This window comes from Tupaia chinensis, unplaced genomic scaffold, assembly GCF_000334495.1.
Source record: "Tupaia chinensis unplaced genomic scaffold, TupChi_1.0 Scaffold148557_1, whole genome shotgun sequence".
Taxonomy (NCBI): Eukaryota; Metazoa; Chordata; class Mammalia; order Scandentia; family Tupaiidae; genus Tupaia; species Tupaia belangeri.
The window spans coordinates 1,068,564-1,074,118 of NW_006208406.1; the positions used below are offsets into that span (position 1 = coordinate 1,068,564).

The 5,555-nt window shown below is 42.3% G+C and overlaps 1 pseudogene; it reads left to right on the forward strand.

Moving 5' to 3' along the window:
• Positions 1 to 3,364: 3,364 nt before the first annotated feature.
• Positions 3,365 to 4,644, forward strand: LOC102473716 (plasminogen activator inhibitor 1 RNA-binding protein pseudogene; annotated as a pseudogene).
• The last annotated feature ends 911 nt before the right edge of the window (positions 4,645 to 5,555 follow it).

Below are 5,555 nucleotides of genomic sequence, written 5' to 3' on the forward strand. Positions count from 1 at the left end.
CTTAAACTCATGCCAGGCACGTGTGCGTGCATGCCCAAGATCCTGAGAGGAAGATGGAGGAGAAGGGATTGTGGTGTGGCCATCCCCCCTGGGAGATGATTTCTCTCTTTCTATCTCTCTGTCTCTCTCTGTCTTTCTGGTGAGCACACGTGCCCCATAGCAAAAAAACCTCTCCAAAAAAAAAAAAATAGGATCACTTTCTTTTCACAATTGAGAAAGATCTTGAAAAACCCAGTTTTCATTTTAATAACACAGCAACTTATACACAGGACTCTCTGAGTCTAAATTGAAAAAAAAAAATTTAAGAGAGATTTTTGCTATAGGGCAAACAAAAAAACAAAAAAAGTGAGAAACCAATACCCACCTCTCCCCAGGAGAGATGGCCATGCCACAATCCCTTCTCCTCCTTCTTGGGATTTTGGTCACACATACACACATGTACCCAGCATGAGTTTTAAGCCACTTAGTCCAGGACTTGAATCCCGGTTGACTCTGTGGGAGTCCAGCAACATAACCATCACACCATCTGCTGGTCCCTTGAAAATATTTTTTAGGATATATTTGGCTATTTTAAGTTTGGCAGTGAACACCCAACTAAAAATGCCTTAAACAGGCCCAGTCACATGGTCTATTGATTAAGGGAGCCAGATCCCATGTGGTCAACCACACAGTTCAAATCCTGTACCCCACAGCTTAAGAAACATGCTGTGCACATCTGTGTGCATGCCCAACATTCCTACAAGATGGAGAAATGGAGGAGAAGGAATTGCAGTATGACCATGCCATTAGGGAATGTTTTCTCTCTGTTCCCTATCCCTCTCTCACTCTCTGTCTCACTCTGGCAAGTGTATGTCCCCTCTAAGGATAAAATAAAAATAAAATAAAAAAGCCTTAAGCAATAAGGATGTATATTCGTCCATGTTCCAAGAAGCATTCTTACAAGATGGAGAAATGGAGGAGAAGGAATTGCAGTATGACCATGCCATTAGGGAATGTTTTCTCTCTGTTCCCTATCCCTCTCTCACTCTCTGTCTCACTCTGGCAAGTGTATGTCCCCTCTAAGGATAAAATAAAAATAAAATAAAAAAGCCTTAAGCAATAAGGATGTATATTCGTCCATGTTCCAAGAAGTTCAGAGTTCAGAGGAAGTCTCAAGGATTGACCTAGTGGCTCCATGAGGTCATCAAGGCCCATGCTCTATCTATGTTTTTACTCTGCTGTCCTCACTATGACAATGTCCCCCTCATGGTTGTAAGGTGGCCAAAGTAGCTCACATCATCGCAAAGCAATATTCACAAACAGAAAGGGAGAAGTGAGTTCTCCTCCCCACGTCTGAATCTTGAATTAAACCTTTCCCAGAAACTCCCATTCTCCACCTAGAAGACTCCTGTTCCATCCTCAGAGGGCATCTAGAAAGCAGTCTCTGGAAGTTTCCACTCACACAGATGGAAGCAAACTCTGCTGATGAGTACAAAGGGATGAAGAAGGGCTTTCCAGGTGGTCAACTGATTCTGCATTATTGGGCTAAGCTAGATCATGCCATGATGCAGAAATTTGCTAGAAAGGTCTGATTATCCCCTGATAAGCCCCTTCCCAAAGATCAGTGAGTCTAAGACAGCCTTGACTTTCTGGGCTGACTCCTCACATGAGCGATGAACATCTGTCCAAAATTTTCTTCTTCCTCTGGCCCTCCTGCTGGTCTTGGGTATGTATGTGTCAACCTCATTAAAAGCCCTCTGTTCAAGAATGAGCAAAAAGATGACTAAGTCACCTCACAGAAAGTACCAACCAACAGTCATCAATTTCTCCTTTGGTCTGGGAAAGAGAATCCAAGAGAACATTTTCCAGGAGTGGAAAGGGGAATAGAAAAATCTCTATCTTCACCTTAAAGCATAGTATCAAGGAGGCAGAATGACCATTGTGAACTGGGTGTTGTGATACCTGAAGTTCCAGGCCCATTTCCACAAGGAATTGGCTTTGTAACTTCAAATTGATACCTTCTCTCCTTTTCTTCACTTGAAAAATGATTTTTTAAATTTGTACCCTCATTTAACTGAGATTATAAGGCTCATGTACATGGAAAAACACTGTAGAGCAAAAAGTATTGATCAGTCATTTAACAAATATTGAAAAGCTATTGTTTACTAGGTATCATGGCTAGGAACACGATAGGGGAAGATGTTCTTGTTCTCATGGAGTTTCCATTTTAGTTAGAGGAGGTTATAATTAAACAGATAAACTAATATGTACAATACATTTGGGTAGTTACAAAGTATATTAGTCTGTTCTAGCTGCTATGATAAAATACTATAATCCAGGTGGTTTATAAACAAAGCAAAGTAAATTTTTCACAATTCCAGAGGCTGGGAAGTTAAAAATCAAGACACTGGCAGATTCACTGTCTGATGAGGACCCATAGATAATTGTCTTTTTGCTGTGTCCTCATGGCAAGGTTACATGGCATAAGAGTTGAACTCTGGTCTCTTCAGCCCCTTCTCCTCCACTTTTTTTTTTTTTTTTAGGTTTTTGCCATAGGGCATGAGCACTCCAAAGAGAGAGATAAAGAGAGACAGTGAGGGAAAATAAGAAATCAACCCCTAGGGTGGATGGCCATATCCTAGTTCATTCTCCTCTGTTCTCATCCTGGGGTTTTGGGCATACATGTACACATGCCCACTGTGATTTTCAAGCCACCAGGTCTGGAACTTAAACCATGGTGAGCCGTGTGGAAGTCTAGCACCATAGGCTGGACCCCTGCCCCTCTTGATTCCCTTTTAAGTGAACTAATCCTATTCCTAAGGGTTCTGCCCTTAAGACTTAATCACCTCCCACAGGCCCCACATTTTGATGTCATCACATTGGGGGTTAGAATTTCAATAATTAATTTTAGGAGGACACAAATATCCAGTCTACAAAATGAAGACTATTTAAAAATAAGCTGGGCCAGCAGGTGGCATAAAGGTAAAGGTACTGGATTCCCACATGGCCAACTACAGTTCAAGTCCCATACTTGGCAACTTGAAAAGTCACACTGGGCACATGCGTGTGCTCAAAATCCCAAGAGGAGAATGGAGGAAAAGGGAATGCAGCGTGACCATTCACCCTAATGGGTGAGTTCTCACCTTCCTTCTCTCTGTGTCTCTAGGTCTCTCTCCAGTGAGTGTACACTATTGCAAAATAATAATAATAATAATAACAATAATAACTCAGAAATATGTTAGACAATGACTGAGTGACCAGGAGAGTGTTGGATCTTCAACATTCCAGTTAAGACTTGGATCTTGTGGGAAGAGCCAAAGCAGACATTCTTGGCTTGGCACGGCCAGCTGCAATCCATGAAGGAAAGCAACGCTGAGCCACTATCATGCCTGAGCATTTACAGAACGGCTTCACTGCATGGTCACCAACCAACGGGACCAGTTATTGGACGATGAATTGGACCCCTTTGAAGTGCTGAAGGCAGCAGAGAACAAGAAAAAAGAAGCTTGCGGGGGGTAGCATTGGGGACCCTGGGGCCAAGAGCGCAGCTCAGGCTGCAGTCCAGACCAACTCTAAAGCAGTAAACAGCTGAAAAAAGGAGTCACAGAAAGACCACAAGAACCTGCTGCCCTCCTGACAACAGCGTGACTGATAAGGAGAAGAGACAGCTGCCTATGGCACTTAAGAAAGAAGGAATAAGACGTGCTAGAAGGTGACCTAATCAACAACTAGGGGGTGATGGGGAAATAATTGATAGGAGACCAGAAAGGCGACTGCCACGTGAAAGGAGATTTGAAAAGCCACTTGAAGAAATGGGTGAAGGAAGTGAATTTTCAGTTGATAGACCTGTAATTGACCAACCTATTCGAGGCCGTGGTGGTCTTGGAAGAGGTCAAGGAGGCCATGGACGTGAAATGGGCCAAGGAGATGGATTTGATTCCCATGGCAAGCATGAATTTGATAGGCATAGTGGGAATGAGAGATCTTCTTTTTCACATTACAGTGGCCTGAAGCATGAGGACAAACATGGAGGTAATGGATCTCACAACTGGGGAACTGTCAAAGATGAATTAACAGAGTACCCCAAATACATTCAGAAACCAATACCTTATCATTGCAGTGACTTGGATCAATCATCTGTGACTGAGGAAACACCTGAGGACAAAGAACATCCAGTGGCAGACACTGAAAATAAGGAAAATGAGGTTGAAGAGGTAAAGGAAGAAAGTCCAAAGGAGATGACTTTGGATGAATGGAAGGCTATTCAAAATAAGGACCAGGCAGAAGTAGAATTTAATATTCAAAAACCAAACGAAGGTGCTGATGGACAGTGGAAGAAGGGATTTGTTCTTCATAAATCAAAGAGTAAGAGGCTCATGCTGAAGTTTCAGTTATGGACCATCATTTCCGGAAGCGAGCAAATGATATGATATCTCACCTGGAGATCAATTTTGGAGACCTTGGCTTCCCAGGACGTGGTGGCAGGGGAGGATGAGGTGGGCGTGGTGGACATCCAAACTGTGGCAGCAGCACCCTGATGCTCCTGATGTGGATGACCTAGAGGCATTCCCAGTTCTGGCTTATCTGGATGCCATAAGACAATCTTGGTTCCATTGTGGTGTGGACCCACTTGTTCAAAGCTGCATGCTGAAGGATCCCAAATGACTAAAAAATTTTTTTTAAAAAAAAGCACTGTCATTCATACCATTCACACCTAAAGACTGAATTTCATCTGTTTTGAAAAATGAACTTCTCTCGGTACACAGAAGTAACAAATATGGTAGTCAGTTGTGTATTTAGAAATGTATTGGTAGTAGGGATGTTTTCATAATTCTTCATGAATACTTTTGTATTGCTGCATGCAAATATGCATTTCCAAACCTGAAATATAGGTGTGAACAGTGTGTACCAGTATAAAGTTTTCACTTCATTTGTGTTTTTTAATTAAGAACTTGGATGTTACCCCAATTACAAACTGGTTTTATTTCCATTTATATTTATTTTTATTTTTTTAATTTTTAATTTTTTTGGAGAGGGTTTTGCTATTGGACACGTACACTTGCCAGAAAGACAGAGAGATAGAGAGATAGAAAGTGAGATATCAATCTTCCCCCCCCCCCCCCGCAAGGGGATGGCCACACCACAATCCCTTCTCCTTCATTCTCCTCTCAGGATCTTGGGCACGCACGCACATGCACCCGCATCACGTGCGGGACTCGAACAGTGGTTGACTATATGGGAGTCCAGTGACATAGCCATTGCGCTAGCTGCTGGTCCCACAAACTGGTTTTAAATATTAGACATTACTATCAGTTTTAATACCTTCTTTGCATTTTCACACATGGTCAACTGGGACATGTAAATTTTTGATTTGTCAACTTTTATGCTGTGTGGAATACTAACTACTTTATGTATTTTAACTTAGTTTTGTTTGTTTGCTTTGGAGAGGTTTTTGCTATAGGGCACGTTCGCTTGCCAGAAAGACAGAGAGAAACAGAGAGACAGAAAGTGAGAAATCACCCCCCAGGGGGATGGCCAACAGCCACGCCACAATCCCTTCTCCTCCATTCTCCTCT